The 12,645-nt window shown below is 35.8% G+C and overlaps 2 protein-coding genes across 6 annotated transcripts in view; one reads left to right on the forward strand and one right to left on the reverse strand.

The window, feature by feature from the left end:
• ANAPC10 (anaphase promoting complex subunit 10) overlaps positions 1-12,645 on the forward strand; it is a 155,066-nt gene that overhangs the window by 125,567 nt on the left and 16,854 nt on the right. For 2 of the 3 annotated variants that reach the window (XR_013949869.1, XM_080588707.1), the window contains one exon: positions 1-12,645. This exon is cut by the window's right edge and continues 16,854 nt beyond it. The exons of the other annotated variant lie outside the window; for it this stretch is intronic. The gene's annotated coding sequence lies outside the window, so the exon portion shown is untranslated. 3 annotated transcript variants of the gene reach the window in all.
• HHIP (hedgehog interacting protein) overlaps positions 1-12,645 on the reverse strand; it is a 78,872-nt gene that overhangs the window by 30,120 nt on the left and 36,107 nt on the right. The window lies entirely within an intron of this gene.

Genomic DNA, 12,645 nt, shown 5'->3' on the forward strand with positions numbered 1-12,645 from the left:
GTTTCCCCTTGGGTGTAACCAGCAGCAAGAATCTGTACATGACATATTAGCTTGTAGGACATTCTACGCTACACTGTTTGAAGGAATAACCTTTAACAGTTGTATAAGGAAGGGTGAGAAGAATGAGACATATCTTCTTATTCCATTGGGGTGTCTGCTGAAGACAAAGAATGATGGTTGGCTGAAATGAAGATTTATTATTCAGACTGTGACTTAGGTCAATGTGCAATCTCTTATCATAACTAAAACTGGAAGCTCACACTTTCAATGTCTGCCTATGAAGTCCTTTAGCTTGAACACTCTTCTACTCATGGTAATTGCAGATTTTGCATCTATCCTATATTTTTTTCAGAACTGATTTTCCTTAGGCCAGATTATAAACTTCAGCTAAGGAAAAAACATTTCTTTAAAAACTAGTTTGATCTAATTTAGGATGACAAATATTTTAATAAGAATTACATTATTGTAAGTCAATACAAAGCTGGGTAAAGATTAATTGTATGCATTGAACTTAAAATGTTTCTTTATTTTTTATTTTCCAATGGTTGGTTACCTACATTATGTTAGCTCTTAAAGTATATTTCACCCATAAGTAGTGATATTATGTACTGGTGTTATATACTGAAGCGTTATTAAGCATTATTATACTTTAATACAGAAACACATGCCGCAGTTATTCTTAAGAGATGCTGGCATTTCAGTATACCAATAAATGTGTTATTTCCTATAGTATATAGAGTAATACATGGGAATATTTTGACTGGTATCGCTAACTAGTTCATTTAAAGTAGATCATATTTTAAGCATGACCCTTAATTAAGTAACATTAATAATACTCCATTTTAGTATGCAAAACCAGACATATCCATTTTTTTTCGTTGTTCTGTATGGCTTCATAGTAAACAATATGGGTAGCAGATTCAGAGTATTCCTTTAAAATTGATTTCACAATTCATTCATTCATATAAAATTGTGGTATTTATACATAACATCTTTTTCATTTACACAATCCCACATTCATGTTGGAAATGAGTAGCAGCTCTTTAAAAAAGGCTTAAAGTGCCTTTTAAAACTTGCTTCAAATATATATATATTATGGTTGTGATTACTGTCATTTGTGGTGTAAAATATTAACTCTAATGTCTTTATTATCATTTGTTTTCATCTACTGTTATAAAATAAATGCTGGGTAACTCGTTCAGGCAGTTTGATCACCCTTAATTTAGTTTATTTCCTATGTAATAAATACCATAACATGCATTACCACGTGTTTGATCTTAAGGAGTTTTATTTGTTAAGGACATGGGGAAGAGGTCATGGAACATCTTATCAGACGGTACCATATGAACTCTTCAAATAGATTTCTAATTAGGAGATCCCAAAAGAATCTCAGCTTATTTGAACCTTCCTTTACTGGACCTTACTATAGGGCTGAAGATCAATGTCAAGTATTTTTCTCAGAGGCAAATATTTGCTTAGTGGACATGTTTTGGAAATTTGGCTCCAACACAGGATGGAAATTTGACTACAGCAAAAAGTAGAAACCAGAAAAAGGTTTGCTGCAAGGGCACACCTTGCCTTTCAAAGCTTTATCAACTATTTTGAGAAACACAAGGAGGAGTTCTCTCTGACAGGTGAAAGAGGACGAGAAATATAGAATGAGAAAAGCAGAAACTGATTGGACTGTAACTATGGTACAGCAGTGGAGCTCCCATAGACCTCTTGGGTGTTGAAAACTCAAGTGCTTTGCTATCTGAACATCTGTGGGGCCTGAGGCCTCTGGCAAGGGAAGAATTTGTAACATAAGACATTTACCTTAGGGAAAAATAATTACACTGATGTCATGGCTGAGTATAGTATATATACACTAGACCCTATCTCCAAAGCATTTCCTTTTTCCTGTTGTGCTGCAAAGTTGTTTTTTTTTTTTTTTTTTAATGGGCTTTGCCATTATCTAAGGATTTTTTATAAAAAAATAGCAATATTTTTAACTGATTTAACCATTTGACCAATGCACTGTTTTAATACTTCAATTTAAAACAGTTTTAGATACAGAAATGCTTTACATTTGTATTTAAACAGGAAAAAGAGGGCCATATTTGAGTTTAAGCACAAGTTCTACTGAAGCAAAAGGTGGTTTTTGTTCAGCTATGTACAGGGCAGGATTTGGCTAAAAACACTGATGGCCAAAGTGCACCTTCCACAAAAAGGAAGTTTTCTGCTCTGATGTCTTCAGTGTCATTAAAATGCTCGTTTTTTACAGGACAATTGAAATCTCCAATAAAATAATGAAGTTTCACTCCTCTAGTGCCAGTGGGCCTGAAAGTTAGACCTACCAAAAGGTAGTAAGATGATGATACATAAACATAATTCTGCATGGATTTTGAGTGGGGCTTTTCTGGAACTAGGGAAAAGTCAGAGTACCCATTTACAGGAATCATGCATGTGTATTTATTATGCAGGATAATTTTTCAGCAAAGGAAAACACTGGAGTGACCAGAACAGAAGTGACTTGAACAGAAATAAGTAAAAATGGTTAAAGATCTAAAGGTAGCACTGAAACTTAGAACCGAATTCTTACTTTCTTCTTACTTCTGTTGCAGCAAATACAAAATTTCAACATGGCCTTGATCATTTTTTCCTTTTCCTTACCTCCATAGTCCTTTGAAGAAGCCAGCCACTAAATGCAGGACCTTTCACTTCTAGTCCTGTACTTTTTTTTTTTTTTTTAATTCCTCAACTCCAGAGTTTGCTGTACTGCTGGGCAAGTCTTTAGTTTAATCCAAATGAAAATCCTTGTCCCCTGATAATACAATTCTTTCTTCCCGTCCTCCTAAGGAAACTATATGAAACTTATAAATGCAGATACCACCCCAACACAAACCCACAGCTTGCCTCCTTCACACTCTTCTAGTAAGACATGAATCCTGCTTTGACAACTCTCCCAATTATTGGTTAGAAGTAGCTAAAAACTTTGAGACTGCCAAAAGCCAGCCAATAATTGAGAGGTTTTGGGCAGAGTGACATACGACTGTGAGTGTGCTTGCAAGGAGGTGGCCATGAGCCCATGTGAGGTCTGCATCTGGACTGGGAAACTTTATGTACTGTACTACTTTAGGAGAATTGGAATAACAGAAGACAGTGGAAATCAGTCCCGGAAGAGGGAGATTCAAATAAAGACCAGATGATTATTGCATTCAGTAAAGCTGGCTCAAGAAGGTGTGAATTACACACTTTCCTGCACCACAGAGGCCTCTTGAGCTGTAAGCAGCATTCATCCTCTGGGAACACAGGTGGTGATTCCACCTCTGTCCCCAGCTGGATTTATTTTCAAGGAAGCTTTACATTCCACCAGCAATTCAGTGAGTGGTTCACCAGTGGAGGCCACTAAGGGAAGGTAAAAAATAAGCACACTCCTTCTTATTTCCCTGGCACTCCTCCATTTTCTGGTCATTATTTATTTATTTAGTTATTCAGTTGGCCTGTCTCCTCTCCTATACTTTTCGTATTCGGTATTCTTCCACTGTAGACTGTCTTCTCCTAACAGCTTTTTAGCTGCGTTGGTTTGGTCTTTGTGCTGTAGAATCAGCCTTCTAGGAAAGTGATAAAGCTTCATTCAAGTGAACAAGGGTGCAGTAAGTATTAAGAAATTTATTGACCATGAAAATCCTTTTTTAGTAGGGAGAAGAGACTTGATGACCTTTGTATTTTTTCTTGTTCTTTCTGTTACTTCTACGCTTTACTCATCTTCTGTGATAAAGGCAAATTTTACCACTATTTTTCAGTGGATAGTTCAATAAAATGGGTTCAGATGATACCCCAAAGAGAATGGACTACGTTACGTTAGCTTTCACAAATATATTACACGATGACAAAATGCTAATAATCTTTTTTTCATTCACCACCAGTACTGTGACCTCTTCCAATCAAGAGAGATTTTTTTTTCTTTTTTAACTTAGACCCTGTTTTAATGCCACCAAACATTATTTCTGTAGACACATAAACAATACCAATTAATCTTATTGGTGATTTATTGTTCTACCAATGCTTTTATTTGACCATGGTCCTCCTAGCCATCTCCTTGGGTTTTCTCATGTTCTCATTCCTTGACTATGTATCTAAAACTTATCTTCATTTTTCAATAGCACATTTCATAAAATCTGCCTTTTTGGTTAAAACACAGAATCTAATGACAGAGAGCTGTCAAAAAAAAGTTTGTTAAGAATTATAATTCAATAGATAAGATGCTTTTAAATGGCATGACATTTCAGCAGATCAGTGCTGCTTTCGTCATTGCTAAAGATAAAAATATGCCATGAAAAGAAATCTTACAATGCTGCAAAGATCTCCCTAGGCTGCTAAAGTAAGACTTTTCGTAAGTGTCCACAAAAAAGTCTACAGCACTTCAAAATGAGTTGCAAGACTTTTTGTGCTGAGAGAGGGAAAAAAAAGAGGATGTATGGTGACACATAGCAAATTTGACAGTGCTTATGTAAAATGAACCAACCTACAACAAATTCTATACTCCGATAATTGAAAACAAATTCATGCTGTTTTACCGTGACCACTTTATATGGAAATTTAGGGATATAATTCAGAACAGAATAACAGTAATTATCATGCTCTCTGCATTAAATTAAAACCAGAAATGTTGATCTGTCTAATTGTAGACATTAAAAAATAACTAGTTTCAAAAAAAGAGAGATGCAAATGGAAAGATGCCCTGATGACATTATTCTGTCTTGCAAAAAATTCAGCCTTTCTCCTGTGGCTCTTGGTAGTGAACTGTTGTCTGTTAAAGCAGGTACTTGCCTTTTCTCGTTGCAAGGGGAATGCTGCACTTGCATGAGGCATATATTTAAATACTGTGAGGCAGGGGTAGAAAGCAGCAAACCACACCCAACTAGAAGGGAAAAGCTACAGATTTCCATTTAGATGGGTTCCCATATCTTTGCTGTTGTATGTATGCTAATGCATATTAAAACTTGCTCAGTGAGTTGTAAAAGTAAGTTGCTAGCAGTCTGCATCTTGCCAAAGAAAAAAAGAAAAAGGGAAAAAAAAACACACCTTAAAGAAGGCACCTTTTGCCAGAGTGTCATAGAGACTAGAGGCACTTCTTTACATACACCCCACTTACGTTTTTCTCCTAGTACATTACTACAGTAATCACTCATATTTGCAAAATAACCTTGATTTAACTGTGGGCCTTAGGAGTATGGCTATCACTGTTTTAAGAGAAGAGTGATTTCTGGGGCTTATCAAACTGATACTAATCTACAGTGTAAAATATAAAGGTATTCTTCACTGAAGGTTATTTCTTTAGCAGATTTCTACCTTTAGGCTCTGAAGCTATGTAACAAAGATAGGATAGTGTTTTCTGCAAGACAGCTCAACATGCCTTTCTTTTTATTTTTTGAAACTGGAAAATCTTATTATCTGAATGTTTTTTGATTGGGAAATTGAAGACAATTCATAGCAGAAAAGTTCAGGTGCCTTAAAAACATGGGGCAGAAACAGGAAGCATATGAAAGGATAACTGTAATGGATGCTTATCTTGCACCTATCCGCTTGTCTTGGATTCTCTCAAGACAGAACCCCCATGTAAGAGTGTGAGGCTTTCCTGCAGGCACAGAAAATGGGAACACGTCACTATTTTTCAGTTGCCAAAGAATGTGTGTTCAAATTCTAGAGATAAACCAAATGCTATTCTGTTCCCTAACATCCAAGGAACTTTTGGACTGCTGAAATCTGGGTGCATGGAAAGGGATATTTCAGCCTATATTTAGCATCAGCATCCAGCATAGTTTTGATAATGATGTGTCATATCTTCAAAGCAAATGCTGGTTGCATATGTTACTGGTTTCTCAGTAGATGGTTATGCTAAACATAATAGACAAAATCAGAATTTTTATTCTTAGAAGCTCTGTAAGTATTCTTCAACATTTTACCATCAGACATACAACAGATCTACTGTATGAAGTCTAGACAACTGTTATGTCTATTTACTCCAATTTTAATTTGTTTATACCTGTGTTCTTTGTCCATTCAATTGTTTCAAACAGTAAACAATCTTATATTATTGGCACAAATGCAAACAGAAAAGAAATTTAGAAGTCCAGCATCTGCTACTGGGTTTTAAGCTTCCACATGCTAGCACATCAGAAGAGTATTCATTGCCTGAAATCAAACTGTTTGAAATATAAGGATTGCACTTGCTGGAGTGCTGATGCAAAGGCAGACAGGAAAAAAAAAAGCTATTATCGCATCTTTTTTCAACCAAAACTGTGCATGCGCATCATGTTTTGTACCTGGGTCAAAAAGATACTTAAGTGACTGCACCCTTGTGTTTCCGAAAAAGTGCTGAATGGGAGCTGAAGACAAAAAAAAAAAAAAAGCATTCACATTCTCTGGTACCGTCTAAGCATTTTTCTCACTGTTATCTTGCCAATCCCATTGGCCTCGCAGTGCCTCAGGGATGGACAGCCAGGGAGAGGGCAGAATGGCTATCATACAAGTTAGCTAAATTGTTGCAGCTTAGCAAAAAGCTTGGATTTCAAATACTGACTCAAGTAATCAAATAATTTGAGTTCTTTCAGTAGGTCTTAAAAAGTATATGTAATTTGCCAGCAACATGAAAATAAGGAGTAAATAAATCCAGAGAAATCCAGATTTTTTCACCAACATTTTGTGAGCATCAGGGCAAGCCAAAATAATCAAGTATTTTTGTGGATCACTCATATAGATCTTGTCTGTACTTCTCAACTAAAATTGTGCAAAAATATTAATAATTTGAAGACAGACATGAATATTTTTATGAAATGTGCCAAATGGAAAAACCAGGGTGGTGGAGGATATACGGTTTGCTCTTCATGACTAGAATCTGTACATAAGAGGAGAATGATGGCAATCCACAGCCGTGTTGACAATTCAGACATACAGGAAATACCCTTGTAGGAAACTAATACCATCTGGGTTTGGCCCAAGATGTGTGAATGAGAAATATGTTTCTTGTTGAGAATGCAAAGATAGTTTTGGACATTGCAGAGAAGGAATGCGTTAAGCATGCACAGTTATAAAAATGAAATAGGGTGAGGCATTGCATGCATATGGAATAATTAGAGGAATATGTTTACGTGCGTCAATAGTTGATGCAGACACAGAACTGCAGAATTCAGTTGTCCTAAGACAACCAGTAAATTATTATGAAAAATATTTTCAGTGTAAGTGGTCAGGAGCTTTCTGAGTAAAGGCTGTGTTTGAAAATGCTGATTTGTCTAAGCCACTGTGTTCCCAGATAGAAAGGGAGGTTTGCTTGTGATAAGTTATATTTTGGGAAAAAAAGAATAGCTTTGAAACTGTTGAAACATCCAGTTCTAATATTTGTAAAAATGGGAATTTGGATTATTTTGGTGGGTTGTTTTCAGTTTGGAAATTAGTTTTAGTTAAAAGAATGTCAACACTGAAATGGAATATTTCATTTGGCCCATCCTGAGAACCTTTCAGTCCACACGTGGTGAGAGTATGTTTTCAAAATCTCAGAATATTCTCACTCCTGTCTATCCTGTTCTTGCATTAACTGTCTGAGATTTTAGTGTCTGTTCTTGGCATAGGAAAGCTTTCTGGTTTCTAACGAAGCCACTGCCAGCATTCTGAGGTTCCTGAGACTCGCTGCCTGCGGGATGGATTTTTGCCTCTCCCTTGACACCCTCATCTACTTGTGAAAGCCCTAGCAGTGCTGATTTTTCGGTTATTTGTGAGGCTAATGAATGCCTTGCATGGGCAGGAAAAAGTTCGAGGCTTTCTTTTTGGTGCACATTTGACTTCTCCAGACTAGCCAGGAGTACTATCATCCTTTCTCTAAGTCCAGTCTCTAAATGCTCTTTTTAAAGGAAGTTATTGAAAATAAAAGTTTTTCATGTTTTTCATGTCTGTCAAGATCCTGGATTAACCCTGTAACAGGTTCAAAGACACTCATTATAGAGATTACCTGTTCCTTAAATGAGCAGTGCTCATAAAATGACAGTAAACTGTCTGTTAATGTATCTTCGGTCTTCATTTGTTTTTCAGCAGATGTTTGACATACCTGCACAGGATTATTCTTATCACTGCCAAACACTGCTGAAGGCACTTACTTAAGATGTATTCATCGTTTTAGTGCTTACCTGCAAGGCACAATGCAAAAAAGGATGGAAAATCAAAGTGGCCAGTTTGAATCTTTTATTTTCCATCCATTCTTAGTATGTATTGAACCTGTGTAGCACCCAAGATCTTTGTACAGAATGATCAAGGTCAGTAGAATAAAATGTTATTAATGCACCAATGGTGTACCATTGCATGTCTTTGACTTATTACATTCAGGTTGGTACAGGCTACCTGACGAAGCAGGCAGGCTAGAGGTAGGAATAGCAGCCCATTGCAGAGTCCATTACAGCTTCAAGTTTGAGCAGATCAGCAGTGTTAGAGTTCGGTGCTTGCTAGTTAATAGACTATGAATACCTGAGTTGATGGTAAATCCATTCCTTGTTCTTTCAGAATGAATTATTAGTACTTTTGCCTTCATTATAGAACTGTGTTATTACTAGTTCTAACTTTGCTAGGCTGTACTCAAAGCATTGCTTTCATTTCTATCTACTATGGAACGTGTGCACATCTGCCTCTCAGGTGAGAATTTATGCCTGTACAAGGCTTGAATTTTCCAAGTTGTTTATGCTTATACATATACTCACTACATACACATATAAACATACACATGCATCCAGCATTTAGGTGAACACAGAGTTGCTTGTCCCTATAGTTTAAATTCTCATCAAATTTGATTCTTTCTTGTTAACCCAAAAGGGTTACATGAACAGATATAAACCATGCATACATGCGTGATTTGCATATCATAAGGCTTAAATAAATGGTGTTTGAACTACCTAAAATAAATTATTTTATTGTATAGAATAACTTAACATTCCTAGGCCTAGGATGTTCAATTCCAATGTTGGGGAAAAATAGTTTTGAAGGATGTGCATTTCATGTATGTGCTGTTTTTTTTAAAGAACTCATTAAATTATGGTCATACTACGTATTTTAAATATTGACATTTCTGAGAGGGGTTTAATTTTTATTCTGCCAAGCGTTGTAAATTCCTGTTTTGGATCCTGAGGATTTTGGTGGAGGTGGAAAACCACTAATAATTTCTTCTTGTTCTTGCAACTTGTGTTCACTTGCATGTTTTAACCTGAAGCAGGCTTTTTCTGTTGATGCTGATAACACTGTTCTGAGTGTCCACTGGAGTAGTAAAGAGTCAAATTTCCTCTATGTAATGGAAATGATAATTACCTTAATACAAAATTTTGTTTCATAAAGCCCTAATTCAGCAAGTATTCAGGCACGTGCACAAATTCCACAGAATTTTTTTTCTAGTGCTAAGACAGGGTACCATGTGGCATCTGATTCTTTAGAGTTTACATGACTTTTGGTGCCAGTAAATGAGATCTGATATGATAGTGATGAGGGATTTTACCAATCAAAAATGCTTCTGATTGAGGGGGGGGGAAAAGACTGGAAAAAATCGAGATTTTTCTCTTAATGAATCTGACCCTGTGATTTCATAAAGATTTCTTTATGGTCTGTAGCTAATGTGGTGGTTATGCAGCTAAAGGCATTATCTTCACATCATTATAATGAAACATAACACTGGTATCCCTGACTTTATTAGCCAGGCTTCATTGGTATCTGACGTTATATATTTCCTATCATAAATCTAAATAAGAACTTACATTGACCTGCATTAGACCAAACATTAAACAATTTACTAAGATTACAACTTTGAAAGGGAACTTTTTTTTTTTTTTAAAAAAAAAAAGTCTTTTAGACCACCAAGAAACAACCATAAATTTAAGGAAATATGAGGTTTCCACCATGTGACTTCCCCTGCAGAGTTATGCAACAGACTGCAGTTACTTAAAGGTCATACATAAAAAATTTATGGTACATTTTTTAAGAGATTTATAGTGTTTCTATTTATACAACTTATATGTCAACAATTTAAAGGTATAGTGTACTAAAATAACAAATTAAAGTCTAATCCCTTTGAATCTTTGATAAAATAGAATGCTATAATATGTCATACATATATAAGGGGGTTAATAAATGTATCTATATTAATTGATGCGATATGTGTGATGTAATGATTAGCTGTTTATTATCTATTACAAATCATTTATGCTTACCCTGAAATTCATTTGCAAATAGAGTTCATTAGGGCAGCATTCTTTGTCTCATATATCCCTTCTACTGTTGGTATTTAGAAGCTCTTCCATCTCTTTAGAAGAGCTCTGCAAATCATTCTCAGAATTAACTTCCAGTGTTGAGATGAATGATGCCATGGCCACTATCTAGACCTCTTGTTTTGGGATGTCTTTGAACTCAAATACATTATCATTTACCCAAGATGTTGCTGGATTCCCTGGAGGCAAAATTTCTTAGTGCTATATGAAGATACCACCTTATTTGCTGAGCTTTATTCGCTTTGCATTGAAGTGAAGTGGGAGCAGTTACACACTTACTCAGCCTAAGCTTAGGCAAGAGAGAACACTGAGAGGGGGTAATTTCTCATATCAATACAGCTGCTTTACCAGTAGTGTTTGATCTCAGCCATAGCAGTTGTGTTTTCAACCTTGCCTTTGCACACTAAATCCATATAGTTATGTATATTTACATGGGAGTTGAGACCGCAAATGCATCATTTCACTCCAAGAGTCAAAGTCCTAAACACAGGTCTGTCAGTGATTATTGATGCTGAATTCATCCCTGGATTTTGCATGTTGAAATAATGCATGAATGTGAAGACTCCATTAGAGCACAGTATTTTAAGCACCCTTATTTGTGTGAGCACTTTGACACCATAAATATTCATTTATTGTGAAAACAAGTGTTCTTAGATATACAAAGGTCCTAGTACATGAAACCCCTGCGAACGTGCTCAGTCATAAGCATTTTGATAAATCCATTGCCTTCAAAGTCAAATACAAACACACTGCTTAATGGGACATAAGTATGTGGAGGAATACACTAACATGTGGTCATGGAATAAAGACAGATATGGTCATGGAGATTTGTCTCTACCTGGTATTATGGCCTAATCTTGTCCTCAGCAAAGAACCTGAGAATGCAGTCCATTGGTGGAAAGTTCATAAGTACAGGGAGGGGAATTCTCCACAGGAGACAACCTTTGGGTTGCTGTGCCAACAACCAGATTTAAGTTATGGAGTCTCTACTGACTTGAATCATCATGCCTTGTCCGTTGACGCCCCTCACAATATTTCTGTAGGGATGCCCTTCATTTGGATTTATTTGGAAAATAATGTTTCTTACCTTCCTGTGGGAGATAATGTTCTGTTGGTCCCCCTGTCTACTGCTGTCTTCAGCTCTGAAGATAACATAAAAAGCCTAAGCAGCCCTTCAGAGCTGGAGCTGATACAGTATTTGTTGGTAAGCGGTCCTCAGCAAAATTGTCCATTACTTGGATTACTTGAATTACTGCATTTTTGCTGTGAAACAGAGTTACACTGGTTCTGTGGATTTTGTGTGTTTCTAAAGCTCTGGCACGCTGTGATTTGCCTTTGCTGACTGAAGAAACATATCATTATTCCTAGGCTGGTCATCACCCCTTCATCAGCATAATTCATTTCCATAGTAAGCGATTGTTGTCAAGAAATTAGGCTACAACTATTCCAGCAGAGTTTATAGGTTCACGGGCCAACCCAAGCAGTAATTAATTTAAAAGAAGATGTGGTCATTTCCTATCTTTTATGAGCATCAAATAACACAAATTCTTTTCGACAAAAAAATATTTGATATGTCAAATGACTAGAATAAGAACTGATCTATGGGATTTTTAAATACTAACATCTTTTACAAATAAAAAAATCATAAAGTGATAGAAAAGAATAACAGGTACAGCATTTTACAAGCTGTTTTTCTTTATAACTGTAAGTCTAGAGTTTTGGAGAGAAAACTAATAAAAATTAGTCAGTCATCATTATGATGTCATTCTCATAATTTCCCTTGAAGTAAACTAGCAAGTACAAATAATATTTGTAATGTCTGACATCATCTATGTAGCTTTCCATTGCTCAAACTTTGGGTTAAATTTAGTGATGTTTCCCATTTGTTAGAGAGAACACCTTCTGGGTGGAATGGATTCCATTAAGAAAATTTTTCTGAAGTTAAGCCATCTTTGTAAGTTGTTTGAAACATTAAAAATAATAATATCATGCCAGGAATGATAGGAGTACAGCAGTAGCAATTTGTCAAAAATGTAATCACCTGTAACAACCACAGTTTCAGTCTTGTTTTGATAAAGTCTGAGTGCTCACATGAAAAAAAAAAATCATGCTTTTCTGTGATGTTCTCTTTAAAAATAAGTAAGCATCATCATAATTGTTTTATGTGCACAATAGTGCCTTCCATATGATGTATGTTTATTTATCATAGTTTGACCTGCAGAGGGTTATAATCACTCAAGCTATAAAAATGTTTCAGAATAGCCCCAGACTCATGTTTTGTTGCTTCTGCTTTCAGATGTTAAGCATTAAAGGACATTTCTAAAAATTATTCCTTGTTTTTAAGATTTAATGTAAAAAAGCTAAAAGT

Source organism: Anser brachyrhynchus (genome assembly GCF_964034855.1).
Source record: "Anser brachyrhynchus genome assembly, chromosome: 4".
Classification (NCBI taxonomy): Eukaryota; Metazoa; Chordata; class Aves; order Anseriformes; family Anatidae; genus Anser; species Anser brachyrhynchus.